Source organism: Lissotriton vulgaris, chromosome 9 (assembly GCF_964263255.1).
Source record: "Lissotriton vulgaris chromosome 9, aLisVul1.2, whole genome shotgun sequence".
NCBI classification, from domain to species: domain Eukaryota; kingdom Metazoa; phylum Chordata; class Amphibia; order Caudata; family Salamandridae; genus Lissotriton; species Lissotriton vulgaris.
In genome coordinates, this window is record NC_141697.1 from 989,172,943 (window position 1) to 989,189,907 (window position 16,965).

Sequence of the window (16,965 nt, forward strand, 5' to 3'; positions counted from 1 at the left end):
CCCCCCCGCCAGTTCTGGTGGCGGGGGTAGAATTCCACACTTCTAGAGGGAGAAGACATGCACACACTGGTATATCCGGTTAAAGTTTAAAAGAGCCTCAGCAAAATGGATGCTGCTGCCACAGACAAGAGTCTGACCGCTTGCTGCTGGATGAAACTCCGGCAGGGGAGGCCTGGACAATAGGTTTCCTGCCCAGGGAGGTGCTATCACCTCCCAAGACAGGCTTTAATGTATTGGGGCAGGGTGGGTTGCATTCAGTGAATGCTTTTCAGACACTGCCTGGGGCACACAAGGTGCTCCATGCATTTCCCAGTTCAAACCGTTTGATGGGGCACTCAGCCTCAGCTCTGGCGCGAAACTGGACAAAGGGGAAGGGGTGTAACCACCCCCTCCCCAGGTCCTCCCATAGGTGGGACCCTAGAGTTAGTCCAACCCCTAAACTTGGTATAAGTATAGGAACCCAGTCCCTAGGACCTTAGATTACCCTGGACGACACTCTGAAGAAGAAATCTTCGACATTTCATTTCGACTGGAAGACTGGTGCAATGTGCCCACTAGAATAGTGGACATCTTATGCCAGGCCAACTTCCCACATGTACTTCGTTATTCTCTGCTACAGACCAGTTGCAAAAGGTATTTTCACAAAAAGTATATCAACATCCGGCACAGCTGGTGAAAGAAAAAACATCAAAGTAAACACAAGAAGGGAGTGAAGAGGTAATGTTCAAAAGAGCAGAAGAGGTGGATACGTCCTCCTCAAGTTGTATTGTCAAAAAACAAAGGTATCCACTGTTATGGGAAAGTATAGAAGTGTTCCTCCAGACTCCGTGTGTTTCTTACAATGGTGGAAAGCACACAGCCTTGTTTAAATACCCCTCACCCACCAAAAGGACCCTTGGCAGCGTGCTTCATCATCGGGGTCTTTCCGCCCGCTGCGGGACGGGAAGTGCTGCGATCTACGACTATGTGGGAGCACTGGTTATGAAAAACAATACTTGGGGTCCTTTAGGATGGCGGGCGGAAAAAGTCCGCCCGCCTCCCTAACGGAGATTGAGACCGCCCGCCTAAAGGGCGGGGGTCCCGACATTGGCATTAGGATGCGCCCGCCACAGTGGCGGGCGCATTCCTCAAATTAACATTGTGGCGGGCGGTGCTCACTCCACCGCCCGCCACAATGTTAAAAACAAATGCACGCATTTGCATAATCAAAGCGCCAGGCACCGCGCGGTGCCTGCCGCTGCGATTATGCAAATGCAGGGGGGGTACCACAGGTCCCCCCCTTGTGCCACCCCCCTTTGGCCGTCACTCTTGGGGCCCACAGGGGCCCCCCAGAGTGCACACTGCATGCCTTTCCGTGGCGGCATTGCCACCACGGACAGGCATTGAAAAATGCCTATTCTAATATGGCTGGCGGTGTCTGATAGACACCGCCACCATGTTATCCCTTTTCCGCCCCGGCCGCAAGGCGACCGGGCGGAAAACAGGCGGGCGGTGTTTCCCACCGCTGCGGTCCCCTCCGCCATCGTAATATGGCGGTGGGGAATGCAGGGAAGGATGTTGGGCGGATTGCCTCCGCCAGGGTGGCGGTGGCCACCGCTACCCTGGCGGAGGCAATCCGCCCGACATCCTAATGGGCCCCTTGGTGTGGTGCAGGAGTGTGAGTGGCAGGGTCAGAAGTGAGTGAATGGTGAAAAAATAAAAAATACCTGGCTCAGTGGAAAAAATAAATGTTAATGTTCCTTTCAGCTGGTATTGTTCAAAGTGGTGAATGAGATGGAGATACTATGCTTTAATGAGCAGTGTCTCCTGTGTCGACATGTTTCAAAGCCCTCCCCTGGCTTCTCATCAGGGCCTAGAAGAGATCCCTTCTACACTTAAATGAAAACAACTGTGTATATTATATATAATCCTAACTAAGTGGTGCACATAAATGTAACATGCACAGTATACTATACCCCAGTAGGTATATTACTGAATGGGTTTCTTATATCACCCAGATAATGCCCCATTAGCCTTCAAAACAGGAGGGAAAGGGTACATATAGTCACACAAATATTAAGGTTACCTCCTCACAAGGACACTGCCTCGCTGCGGCTCCGTGGCTCCGTGGCGAGGAAGTGTCCTGGTGAGGAGGTAACCTTGATATTTGTGTGACTATAGATACCACTTCCCTCCCGTTTTAAAGGCTCATAGGGCATTATCTGGGCGATATAAGAAACCCATTCAGCAATATACCTACTTGGGTATAGTATATTGTGCATGTTAAATTGACATGCACCACTTAGTTAGGATTATATGTAATATATACAGTTGTTTTGATTTGAGTGTAGAAGGGATCTCTTCTAGGTCCTGATGAGAAGCCAGGGTAGGGCTTCGAAAACATGTTGACACAGGAGACACTGCTCATTAAAGAATAGTATCTCCATCTCATTCCCCACTTTTAAAGATACCAGCTCAAAGGAACATTAAAATGTATTTTTTCCACTGAGCCAGGTATTTTTGAATTTTTCATCATTCACTCACTTCTGACCCTTCCACTCACACTCCTACACCACACATAGAATTATTTTTCATAACCAGTGCTCCCACGTAGTCGTAGGTCGCAGCACACCCCGTCCCTCAGCTGGGCGGGAAGACCCCGATGCTTAAGCATGCCACCAAGGGTCCTTTTGGTGGGTGAGGGGTATTTAAACAAGCTGTGTGCTTTCCATCATTGTAGGAGACACACGTAGTCTGGAGGAACACTTTTATACTTTCCCATAAGGGTGGATCCCTTTGTTTTTTGACGAAAGAAAAAACATACCCAGTAGGTGCCAATAATTGAGTTCTTCAAAACGGTGGAAAGGTAATTTATGTTCCAATGTGACTTATACACTGGTACTGAAAACTCCATGGGCCAGATGTAGGTAATTCCGAATTACCTACTCTTAAATACCGAATCATACCGAATCGGTATTTAAGAGTAGGTAAATTGGAAGGAGGCAGATGTAGGTAATTAATTACCGATTCTGTAAGAGTCGGTATTTACCGATTCTGTAAATACCGAATCGGTATTTCCCATTGATTCCTATGGGCCTTGAAGCCCATAGGAATCAATGGGAAATACCGATTCGGTATTTACAGAATTGGTAAATACCGAATCCTGGCAGAGGGAACGGGGTGTCACTTTGACACCCTATAGCACCCCAAGTGCAGGCTTGTGTGCCATGTGGCACACATATATGCCCTAAGGGCATGTCTGTGTGTCACATGGCATAATGTACACTGGAATTCAGTATTTTACCACCCAATAGGATTGGGTGGTAAAATAAGAAATCCTAAGGGCCTGTGGCACTGCAAACTGTGCCACCTACATATGGATTTACAGAATCGGTATATTTACCGATTCGGAAAAATACCGAAGTGGTAAATTTACCGAATCGGTAAATATACCGATTCTGTAAATTCCCACCCACCTACATGTCAAAAGCCAAATACCGGTCGGTAACGGCCGAAATCGTCCGTTACCGACCGGTATTTGGCTACCTACATCTGGCCCTTAGGGCCAGATGTAGGTAATTCCGATTTACCTACTCTTAAATACTGAATCATACCTAATCAGTATTTAAGAGTAGGTAAATTGGAAGGAGGCAGATGTAGGTAATTAATTACCGATTCTGTAAATACCGAATCGGTATTTCCCATGGGCCTTGAAGCCCATAGGAATCAATGGGAAATACCGATTCAGTATTTACAGAATCAGTAAATACTGAATCCTGGCAGGGGGAACGGGGTGTCACTTTGACACCCTGTAGCACCCCAAATGCAGGCTTGTGTGCCATGTGGCACACATACATGCCCTAAGGGCATGTCTGTGTGTCACATGAATGAAATGAAATGAAATGAAATGGGTATTTGTAAAGCGCGGTTGTTGCCCAAGGGCGTCCAAGCGCTGATAGAAGGTATGTTTACTGAACAAAAGAGGGATAACTGGGAAGGAAATTAATGGTGGACATGGAACAGAAGAGTTTTCGGAACAAAAGGAGATTAGGGTTGGATCTGAGTTTAAGGGGAAGGGATATGGCATGGCATAGGTGTACATGCACAGATGTGCATGCACACTGGAATTCGGTATTTTACCACCCAATAGGATTGGGTGGTAAAATAAGAAATCCTAAGGGCCTGTGGCACTGCAAACTGTGCCACCTACATATGGATTTACAGAATCGGTATATTTACCGATTTGGAAAAATACCGAAGTGGTAAATTTACTGAATCGGTAAATATACCGATTCTGTAAATTCCGACCCACCTACATGTCGAAAGCCAAATATCGGTCGGTAACGGCCGAAATCGGCCGTTACCAACCGGTATTTGGCTACCTATATCTGGCCCCATATCATTTCCATCTCAAGGGGCAGTCCCCTATTTTGCTTTACTAAATGATGTAGCCATTTGCAGATCACATATTCTCTTGTTCAATCATACTTAACTCGCCTACCTGCGTAATTCACCTTTACTTATAAATCCACAGAGTTATAATTCTATGAGCTTATATTTTTTTACTTTGACACTGGAGTAATGTTTATTATGATAAACTGCTCCTTACAGGACCTATACGGTTGCCCTGCATTGAGTGACTTTTTACCACACTTCACTACAGGCGACGCCGATGGCTCGTATAACACTCGTCAATTGATATGTGAGTATTATATATGGTTTACACATAGTCTTGCATAATATGGACCTTGAATGCTACATATTCTTTTTACTTTAGAGCACCTACCGGGTCTGTTTTTTCTTTCACCAGATGTGCCGGATGTTGAAATACTTTTTATGAAAATACCTTTCGCAGTGGGTCTGTAGCAGAGAATAACAAAGTACTCTTGGCAGTTTCTTGGAAGAAATCATGACTTAATATGTTGACTAATCAAAACGTTGGTCCTTTGGCATAATTATGCCTCAGATATAGAAACATGTTTCTACCCCAGGGAATAATACCAATGTTTACAATCCTATTTCCATATATTTTGCAATACAATTTAGGTATACTTTCTTTCATTTACTAGTGATATTGGATGACACCACACATTGTTAGATAATTTATTCTCTTACGTATCTTGCTACGGACCATTAGAAATAATTGTTGGATCGAGCGACACATAACTTTGGGCTGCTTACTTAGCACTTAAGGTTGGCCTGATAAGATTACTGTACCATACACTGTAACACCTCTCCTCACTTTCGGATCAACTGTAGTGAAATCTCATCACAATCTCTCTCTTCTCAGTTCTTTCTATACTCTATATCGAATCACAGGCGTTGACTTTAATTTCACTATCTAGATCTCCATACTTTGCTTCAACCTAATTTGGAATTACTACTCAACTTTTGCTTGTCCCTGGCAATCATCATCGTGTAGCTCAAAAATTCACTTTTCATTTGTAGAGGTGCATCATAATCATGAGTAGTTCGCACCCGCATATATTCCTTTGTCGTATTAACATGAGACAACAGAACGTCAACTGTAATAACGTGAACTTTGGTGTATAAGGGACATTTCAATGTAAACGTGAAGAGAATAATGTTGACTTCATATGTGATTAGCTGAAAACATTAACGTGTAGAATTCGTACATGCAATTATTCATGTACTCGATGTGCTTATGTAACTTGCTAATTTAGAAGTGCTCAGTAAAGAGTGTTCATTTATATGTAATTTCATAATGCCTGTGTGCCATTTTCTTATGTTGTCCAATTTCTTTAGGCCTGAAATGCATTTTCCCTGGAAGCTCTGGCATTAGATTTAATAGTTGAATTTCATGTGCATAATGGACTTGTTCTTTCTCATATTTCTGCTGCAGGTGAAAGAATCATCCTTGTTAGTTAGAATAGTGTCTTTGTTTTAGGAGTTGGGCTTAGGGAGAAAAGGATACATCGAGCGTTGATAGTGCTAGTGGAGAACTGTTGTACTTTCTCATCGGAGTGAGCCTGGGAATCAAGGTAATTTCGTAATTTCGCCATCGCAGCGCTTCTTGTATTAATGTGAAGGACTCTTCCGACAACCGGTCGGAGGTTTGACCTTCCCACACCTACCCTCCTCCCACTACCCACCTACATATCTTCACAAATACAACACAATAAGAGCCTGTAATTGTTTTACACATTCAACCACATCTACATCTAATATAGGCAAATTTCTAGTTCGACAGATTGGGAACATCTTATTACCTCTTTATTCTGGGGTATCAGCCTGTGAGTTGGAGTCGGGGGGCTGTATCAAGGACAGTAACATTGCATGCCAAGCCATAAAGACCTCCAAGAAAGAAAAAAAACACACAGATGTGCCCAGGAGAATTGCATTATGTGCCAGAATGAATAATTAATGACATCATGTGCGGTCATGGGTATGTCCGATAACCCAAATTGAATAGCGCAATCAAGAGCCTCAAGAGTGCGAGGTCGGCGTCTGTAGATATAAAGGAAGTTTATGATGCTTTCTTTGTTATATGTATTTACTGTATATTACTGTTCTGTTTGGTTGTGTGTTTTTTCACGTGGGATAATATGCACATGGTTCTTGTTGAGAAGGGCTGCCCTTGTGTTTTGAAGGAACAATGTTTAGTGTGCTGGCATCAAAGTCAGAGAAGTATTAGGACATATAAAAAAGCCAAATGTTACACTTGGGGCCTGATTCTGATCCTGGTAAAAAAACATCCGTACGATTTCCATCCGGAGCCATCGCCATACGAATCGTACCCGTCTGTCCGCGTCACGTAGTACGATCCGTATGCCGTCAATCCGTCCGAATCGTCGCGATCCATACGTATTGCAGGGCTGAAACAGTGAACCATACGACTCATACACATGCCGTACGACCAGACGAGTACGATCCGGACCGGGGAATCAAGACCGAATCGTACAGTCCACGTCAGGTAAGGGTGATTCATACGGAAAAAGCGCACAATCACATACACACCGTATGGCGCGTACCCCCCATGATCGCAGGGGTACGGCGCGTACCTGTGCGATCGCAGGGTGTACGCACCAAAAACTCAGCAAACATGGGGTACGGTGCGTACACCCCAAGATTGCAGGGTATGGTGCATACCCCCCATGCGTCACGTAGTACGATCCGTATGCCGTCAATCCGTCCGAATAGTCACGATCCATACGTATTGCAGGGCTGAAACAGTGAACCATACGACTCATACACATGCCGTACAACCCGACGGGTACGATCCGGAACGGGGAATCAAGATGCGATTCGTACGGTCCACGTCAGGTAAGGGTGATTCGTACGGAAAAAGCGCACAATCACATACACACTAAGCATGGGTGGAAAATCCGTTCCGCTCGCGGATTTTGCGGATTTTCTGTAAATTTACCAAAAATCTGCAAATTCGCATGCAGCGGATTTTTTGGCTTGGTGATACAATATTACGGCGTGCGGCGTTCACTTACCATCATTCAGCGTTTGCCGAGTTGTTTTTCTCTATATTTTGCGAGTGCTGCGCCATTTTGGATCTTGCTGCAGGATCCCGCTGGAGTTTGGCAACGCATCGCGAGAGTTCGCAATTGCGAACATGTAGATGCGGCGGGCAGCAACAATCTCGCACTCGCGAAATGACAAAATTTGCAATTCTGCACAAGAAATCCACCAGCAAGCAGCATAAACCTTCTGAAAATTATGATTTTTATCAGAATAACTCCTCAGGTTGACATTTGCCTGCACTTTTTTGGATTTGAGGCCTTTTTGACTTTCTTTGGATCACTTTTGGATTAGAAATCAACTTTCACAAGTAAGTTTGTTTGGGGCATTACAGTTGCTGTTCTGCAGAAAAAAGAGTTTTGCAAAACTGAAAGCACTCAGCAGGTGCAAAAGTTCAAACTCATCATTAGTAACCATTCCCTGTAGTGCTTCCTGAGGGGGCCCCTCCAGAGTTCAGTTGCCTACTTGCAACTATTCTATGACCCTGCTCTGACCCTCACAGCAGGCTCATAGAATAGCTACAAGTAGGCCACAAAGGTCCTGGGAAAAAAAATTGCACTGCAACAGAAAGCAAATTACAGATAAGGAAGCAGGTGTCAGACAGGAAGTTTAAATTCAGTGACACATTAATCAACCCCAATTTAATTAATGTCAGTTGAAGCAGGGCAGGTGTGCTTGCTTTTCCCCCCCATAATCTACAGTGATGAATCAGAGGGTGGCAGTGATGTACCAGAGGGTGGCATGGGTGAATCAGAGGGTGGCAGTGGTGAAACAGAGGGTGCTGTGAACCTGTGATGATGAACCAGACGTAGAAACAACAAAGTCGCGACCGTTGCGAGCCGACAAGTGAGTTCGCAATTGCGAACTGGTACAAAACTCTAGCGAACTGGCAGAAACCCTTGCGAACACAAAAAAAACCCCGCAAATTCGTGAAAGTTCGCAGATTTTGCGGATTGCAAGTTCGCAAATATGCAAATTCATGAATGCCAGATTCGCAAAATTCGTACCCCCCATGATCGCAGGGGTACGGCGCGTACCTCTGCGATCGCAGGGTGTACGCACCAAAAACCCAGCAAACATGGGGTACGGTGCATACACCCCAAGATTGCAGGATATGGTGCGTATCCCCCATGATCGCAGGGGTAACCGCCGTACCCCTGCGATCATGGGGGGTAAGCGCCATACCCGGGGGGGCGTTCCGTACCTGTTTCGCGGCGAACTCTGCTTTTACGGCTATTTACAGCTCCCGTAGGAAAAGGGTCGTACGGTGCGTACCCGAGACGAATCCTACTTGCCGGGTCGGAAAAAGCAGCCGCGAACCATACAGATGTCGCGTACAGCGGATTCCGGGGGAGATTCGTGCGGAGATTCGAGTCGTACGGTCTCTGTATGATTCGTACGGAGTCCTGCTCCTGGTACGAATCATACTTCGTCGTACGTACGGGGGACGTTGCAGGGTACGATTCGTACGGGAAAAACGCTCCGACCGGCTATTCGGAGCGGTTTTTCCAGAATCGGAATCGGCCCTCAAAGTGTAGGAAATAAGCCATGCCTAGTCTGTTGAAGAATGCTGGGAGAATAGAGCTTATCCAGTGGTGCATTTTTTAAATACAATGTCCTAAATAATGAATAAAGTGTGTTGGACTGCCTTTTACAGAAGACACATTTCCATTGAAGTGGCCTCTAGAAATTTCCATTAAATCAATACTACTTCTGTGTATATTTCTTCTGCGGGCCGTGCAGGTAAGAGCAGTGGGGGGTGGGGCCGGGTGGGGGTATTTCAACAAACGATGAAGAGCGAAAAATAATTATTTATTTAATTTCCCATCGTCATCGTCCGTCGAAATCCCTCCACCCGGCCCCAACGCTCTTACCTGCACGGGCCGTGGCCGGTATATTTATCATTTGTACGTTGTACAAATAAAGTCTCTTGGTTTGTTTTGGTATAATAAAATCTTTGAGCATGGTTTAGATCTTGGAGCACCATTTACTCCGTCACAACTGTGACAATTACGCCGACCGCCGAAATATAAATCCCATATGATATAATGGGATTTATATTTTGGTGGACTGGTCATGCATCACCCTTGTGACAAATTAACCCATCCATCGAGATCTAAATGAGGCCCTTTATCACACCTCATAATTACAAAAAAAATATGCCTCACTTAAAGGTTTCTTGCTGCTGATATATTTTGAAATATTTGTTAAATTTCATTTAAAAGAATTTACATGTTGTTTTGTATAAGAAAACATTTAACAGCCTGCAGCCTTTCCTTTCATGCTTCCTGTCAACAGCCGGATTGTCACTTGGTTTACATTACAAAATTCCACCACAAATCTTCATGCTAAACAAGTAGCAGTTTGTCAGAAAGATTTGCATGACACGTGCCCCCGGTCTCGGAACACGATGCAAATTAATTTAAGTTTAAAGGCCTCTTTGCTGCTCATTCCCCTTCTATCTTCAGCTGGGTATACTGGGGTGCTGCAGCACCTCTCACACCCCTGCTTTGAGCGCCCCACAACAGATGCATTTGCCGTTTGATATTTCATCTTTATAATGGAGGCATGTACATAGGAGGGGTTGAGGGTGTGTGAAGATCACCTATAGGTCTGGCCTGTCCAAATTAGGTCCTATGTTTTTTTTATGCTGTCCACCTCTGGCCCTCATTCCAACTCAATGACTTAATTCTAATCCTTGTGCAAACGAGTTTGCATAGGGTTCGAATTGCGAGTTGTGTGATAATTTTCATACCCTTGCAGTTGATAGATTGCTACAGATCAAATCTTCCAAAACGTAAGACTTGGGGCCACGTTAGGATGGAGGGCGGATTGCCCCCGCCAGGCCGGCGGTAGCCACTGATAGCCTGGCGGGGGCAATCCACCCGCCATCCTTGCTGCATAGACCCCCGCCAAATTAACATGGCTGAGGGGTCCGCGGCGGACGTAAAGACCGTCTGCCTCTTTTCCGCCCCGGTCGCCTTGCGGGTTTGTATGGTGGCGGTGTCTATACCTTTCCGCCGGTCATCCTAATGACCCCCTTGTTTGGGAAGCCTAGTAAACAAGGGAAAACAAAAAACTGACTCTGCGTGTTAAGCTTTATTTTCAATCTGAAAATAAGTTTTTTATCTGTATAATATATTATGGTTTTTATTAACTGAAATAAAATTACCTTTGACCTTCAGTAGTTACCACACTCGTTAAAGACCTCACCCCACGTTAATGGTATTTAACAAGAGTGGTGAATATTCCATACTTTTCTACCCAACTTGTAAAAAGGGTCAGTTTGTGTTTAAAAAAAAATATATAACATTAACCTTGGTTCGCAACATTAGCCAAAAAACATTGATCCCAGCTCCTACTCTGCAAAAAGCTCCTGGTGCAGAGAGCTCCCCTCAGCCTCCTTGTTATTTCAGCCCAGTCACCCTGTTTTGGCATGCCATCGGGAGAAACAGAGTTAGAGATGACCTGCCCTCCAAACACTTTTATCTTTCCTTTCGACAGGTGTTTTTCAGTCTTCCTTGCCTGTGTAAAACATTAAGGGGCATATTCTCGAAAACATGTGATAACCATCGCATAAGTAACTTAACCCAACTTCCAACATCGCAGTCTATTGCGGTAAAATTACACCTTGATAACGAAGTATTCTCAACACGGCGGCCCCATGCAATAGTCTCCAGATAACTAGTCAACTGACCGTGTTAAAATCACACATAACACTGACAACAATGTGTCACAAACCGCAACACGTCCACAACAAAACACAGGACACAACTAGTGCCGTCTGGGTGTAGACACCGGCCAATCACAAGTGGCATTGCAGGCAATGTGAGTTGATAATGTACAAGTACAAACACACACACGTCTGTTGCCGAAATGTCCACTGTCCCCCATCAAATAGGCAGCTCCTCCCAAACAGCCATGACGTACACAGTCATGCAGTCTGTATATAAACATAGACAATGCGACAACATACATTGTTAAACTGTATCTCCCCTTCACCTTGCAGAGGGAGAATCAACACCTCCTGCAGAGCAGCCCGACCCTTTCTTCTCTGATGACGAAGAGGGTGAGTAGCCAAAATATCGAAATTAAAATATCGCTATACAATAATATCGATGTTTTAATTTTGATGATACAAAATATCGATATTAATAATTTCGATGGACAGAATATCGACCCTAAGATAAGTAATATTGATGTTTTTAATATCGAAGTTAGTAGTGTCGATATCAAATATATCGATGGTACTAATATCGATGTAAGTAATATCAAACTTAGTAATATCAATATCAATTATATCGATGTTACTAATATCGATATTTGTATTATTTTCATGTATTTTATTAATAATTTTATATGTGTATTTTAATTTTCTGTTTTAGTACCGTAGCGGGTTGTGGGTTTATAGGGAAATAGGGTGGGAAATTATTTAATTATAGTAAATTAATTATACATTTTTACTAATTATAAATACATTTTATTTATTTTAGTGTTTAAGTTCTGTAGTGGGTTGTGGGTTTATAGGGGAATAGGGTGGGAAGTAATTTAAATGTAATTAAGTAATAATTTATGTTTATTATTTGGTATTGATAAATATATTATTGTTAATTAATTATTAATTGGAAATTAATTTGTATTATTTGGTATTTAATTTTTATTAATTGGTAATTAATTGTTATTAATTGATTAGTTAATAATTAAGTTAAGAGGATTATTTTATTATTGAAGTGTGTTGTGTGTTTATAGGGGAAAAGTGTTGGAAGTATTTGAAATGTAATTAAGTAACTAATATACTCATTGTTGGGTATTGATAATTAATTTATTGCACTTTAATTATCAATTGTTAATTATTCAAAATTATAATTGTTTGTTTATGAATATGAATTTATTATTGTTTAATCAATAATTGTTAATTAAATATTATACCATATTATATATTGATATTTTTAATGAATATATTAATAAGTATTTTTTAATTGGTAATGAATTGTAATAATTAGTTTTCTTTGGTCTACAACATTATTTAATTGTTCAAAATGTGTTAATTGGTAATTATTTTCTATAATTATTATGTTCTTGTTATTATATAAAAAAATATATATTTTAATTGTTAATGAATGTTTTTATTTATTGGTATTTATTATTAATTTATTGTTAATTAATTATTCATTGGAAATTATTTTTTTAAATATTTTTTGGTATTTGTAAATAGTTTATAGTTATTTAATAATTAATTCATTAATATTTTTTTATATTTCAATTATTTTCAAGTATGTTGTTTTGAACTTCTACGCTATCCAACTCTTTCCCGGCTGTTGCACTCACTAGAGTTGGAATAGTAATTTTTACCCCTACGCTATCCAACACTTTCCCTACTGTTGCACTCTCTGGAGTTGGAATAGTAATTTTTACCTCTACGCCATCTAACACTTTCCTCACTGTTGCACTCTCTGGAGTTGGAATAGTAATTTTGACCCCTACGCTATCCAGCACTTTCCCTACTGTTGCACTCTCTGGAGTTGGAATAGTAATTTTTACCCCTGCGCTATCCAACACTTTCCCTGCTGTTGCACTCTCTGGAGTTGGAATAGTAATTTTTACCCCTATGCTACTCAACATTCTTCTTACTTTTTTAAATTTGTTGTACATATTTAATTAAATGTTATTTATGTTATTATTTTATGTGTATAGATGTATTTGTAACCTATAATATTTTTTATTATTTAAAAGTTATTAAAATAATTATTAAAAGTTATTATTAAGGAATATATATATATATATATATATATATATATATATATATATATATATATATATATATATATATAATGTATTATATGTATATGTTTAATTAATGTTTTATTAAATTAGGTATATTAATTATTAATTATATTATAAAATATTTTTACCTATGTTTATTACATTTATAAGTATTATTTAATTTTTTTACATACATTGTTAATTAAAAAAAACGATAATATTTAATAATAATATTTATGGGCGATATTTTTTTCGATTATTTTTGTACTTACCATGTTGGAGATAGGATGTCGATATAGTTCACATCCAAATTTTTGTTCCGATATTTTTGTATGTCGATATTTTCTGTTTCGACATTTTGACAGACATTCGACGAAGAGGACCACCACAGCTTCGACTCCGATGCCCTCCAAGAGTTTATTGACAGCCTACGCAACACTCCTCCAGGAGCAGGGCAGCCTAGCTGTGACGATGACACCCCACTCCCTGCACTGACCACACAGCATGCAGCACCCACCACGACGGCTGCCTCTCAGGACCCCCACGAAGAACATATGGCCTTCCAACACTGTGTGTTGGGATGCCAGGAGCAGCTGGCTGAACAGGTCCAGGTGTGCTTCGACTGCATGGCAGACAAACTAGATGCCATACATGGGTGTCTAGGTCCCATCAGGGACCACTCACAGTCCCTAACGGACACCCACAGGCCGCTCCATGCTCTCCAACGGACCATGGCTGACATTGCTGGAGCCCTGACTCAGAGAATAGAACAACTGTCCAGTCAGAGTGGCTCTTGTGATGTCACAGGGGAGTTGGGACACATGCAGAGGTTAATGGAGACCATGGAGTGGGCCAATGCGGAAAGAGTGGCTGTCACGGCTGCACAGCAGCGAGGTGTAGCTGGGTTTCTCAATGACCTCAAAACCATCCTCATGGCATTGCTGCCACAAGGCCTGGCGCTGATGCATGCTGTTGCTACCACTACATCCACATCTCCGCCCCTAAAGTGTCAGTGCCACACAGTGCAGCAGACATTCCACCTCCGGCTTCTGAGGTGTCACTACCACACAGTGCTGGAGAAAGGCTAGCATCACCCACACAAAGATGTGGATGAAACCTCCTTTGTGGTAAGAAGAATGCAGCAGCATTCATCTCCAATACATGTCCGGTTTCAGATAGGTACTGCTCTCTGCATCATCACCTTCCCCTTTCCCCCGTTGCACCCTGCGACACTCACCTTAGACCTCGACATAGACTGCCACATACTGTGTGATCGCCAATGACACAGCATTCAGACTGCGGACTGAACACTTCCTCTTACTTTGGACTTGTCATTCCCTGAAGGACTCTGGATGGCCCTCCATGGGCCAACATTGTAAAGTGGGGTTTGCATGGCCCTTTTCTGCTCCAGATGCAACACTCCACTGAATGTGAATTAGCATTCTGAATCACACATGTGTTGTTTCTAGGTGGGTGGCAAATTCCATTTCGCTTGCGGAATTTGCGAAATTTCGACATTTCAGCACGGAATGTGGAAATGTAGAGATTTCCGCGATCCGCGCAGAACGGAATTTGGGGCGTGGTATTAGTTAAACCTCACTAGGAGCACTTACAGATATAAATAAAGTAGGTGCCTGAGTAGAAGCTCAAATTCTGTAACTCATTAATCATCCCAAAAACCTGGCGAGCTTGGTCGAGTCTGAGCAGGTGTGCTTTCGCCCCATACCTACCGTCGTAAATTAGCTGTGATGCTTGAAGCAGGTCTTTGTATCCATGACTTTCTCGAAGGCAGTCCCTGTGTAGTTCCTGGACCTGGAGGTTCTTTCTTCTCATCTGCTGCTCTGATTGGTCGCTGACCTTATTTTTTGTACATTTGGCCCAGGTTTGCAAAGTTGTTGGGCAAGCCAGGGCTTATGATCTATTTTTTAAATAAATATAAGAAACGGGTTACGTACCGGTCACTACAGTTCTCCAGTGTTGGAGGGAGGAATTTCCCAGCTCTGAAAAGTGAGAAATCTGTGAACTTCCGTCAAAGTTAATTCAATGCAGTTAATTCCAGGGCGAGTTAATGTTTGATATTCCGAATAATGGTTTTCTTTAAGCTCACGCATGCTTGGAAGGCACGGAATGCACAGCTACAAATCACCAGAGCAGAGATGTCAGGTGTTCCCTCTTAATTACGATCAATGGGGTGTGTGAGTGTGGAGAGCAGAGTGTGGGCCTGGCAATGCATTCAGGATGGATTCATCAAACAGATGTTCAACACTAAAGCCGTGATTTAGACCTGTGCGCTAATTTTCGGGAAGCTTTGCTTCGTGGCTCGGGTGGCAAATACTAAGGCAAATGAGGTGGCATTTTTTCACCACAACACGTCAGTCTCGTGGTTTACATGTAGAATGTACAACTCTTTTACCTTTAAATTCAGTGCTCACGGTCACCAAAGCTCAGCACAGAAACCTTATTTTGCAGAACCCACTCGCGGCCACCACAATCTGCAGCCCCGATTAGTTCTGTGTCAGATAGAGTCTGACTCTGCCCCTGAGACCCTCCAAAGATTACAACGGGCGCAACAAGAAATCTCCCCGAGCACGCGAAATTCCACATGCTCGCAGAGATTTCTTGCCATTTGGTGGAATTTTGCATAGCGGAACTACGCAAATTCCGCCCACCCCTAGTTGTGTCTATGGTCTTTCAAGTGTAGTAGTATGGATGAATATAGGGTCAGTGAATTCCTCTTACGTCCATGTGGCTCATGGCGTTGGACTTGGGTCACTGGGTGACACATTGCCGAATGTTGTCCAGGTGGCGCCGACGCAACAACAGTGACACACGCATTTGTTACTTCCTTGTCCAGCCCCGTACGGAACCACGCCCATTGTTCAAACACTTACGCTACACTGGCATACGCCAGGCCAGTCCACTACGCTTATGCTCACGGGGGGACAACACTGCTACAAGTTCTAGGACTTCCCTGTTGTGATCTGCTGCTCACAGGTCTAGTTGTCAGCATGCCACAGTCACTTCCTCACGGCTGGTGTACACCCACACCACACCCATCCAGCACACGTGTCTCTGGACATGTGACCCGGACAATAAAAAAGGGCCGGACGCACGTGTTCAATGCCCTTTGTGACCTCTCTCGGGGTGTATCCGTGTGGTGTGCATGTAGGCATGGGGTCCCTTGGGCATGTGACATCACATTCTGCTGGCCCGGAGGTGACATGATGGCGTCCGCACCACTATACCCAATCAAAGAGGGTCCATGACTTGGGGCATGACTTGGTGGCACCTATGCACTGCGGCCGGCACAGGCACTCCGCCACGGGATGGTAACTTTCGATGCACTGAGTTAGGGGGACCTTAAGTGCTGAGTGGGTGTGCAGCCTGTGATGATGCCCCGACCCGGCGGTCTGGATTGCCCAGGTTGTGTGTGCCCTGCTGGACCGCAGTGTAGGCCTGAGCCAGCAGACAGTGGGGGCCTATCGCCACGTGGCTTGACCTCACTGGTCATAGAGTTAGTGGCACCTCAAGGGCTGAGCGGGTGTGTAGCCTGCGATGATGCCTTGTGCACTGGTATGTCCTCTGCCAGGGCGAAATCAAGACCCAGCACCAAAAGTGAGACCTGGTGGCCTGCAGAGTGGGGATGCATGATGTGGAGGGTGCCCTGTCCATGGGCCCGGGCTTGGGGCTTGCAGCGGCATGTGGAGGACCCACTGTTCTACACACCGGTGG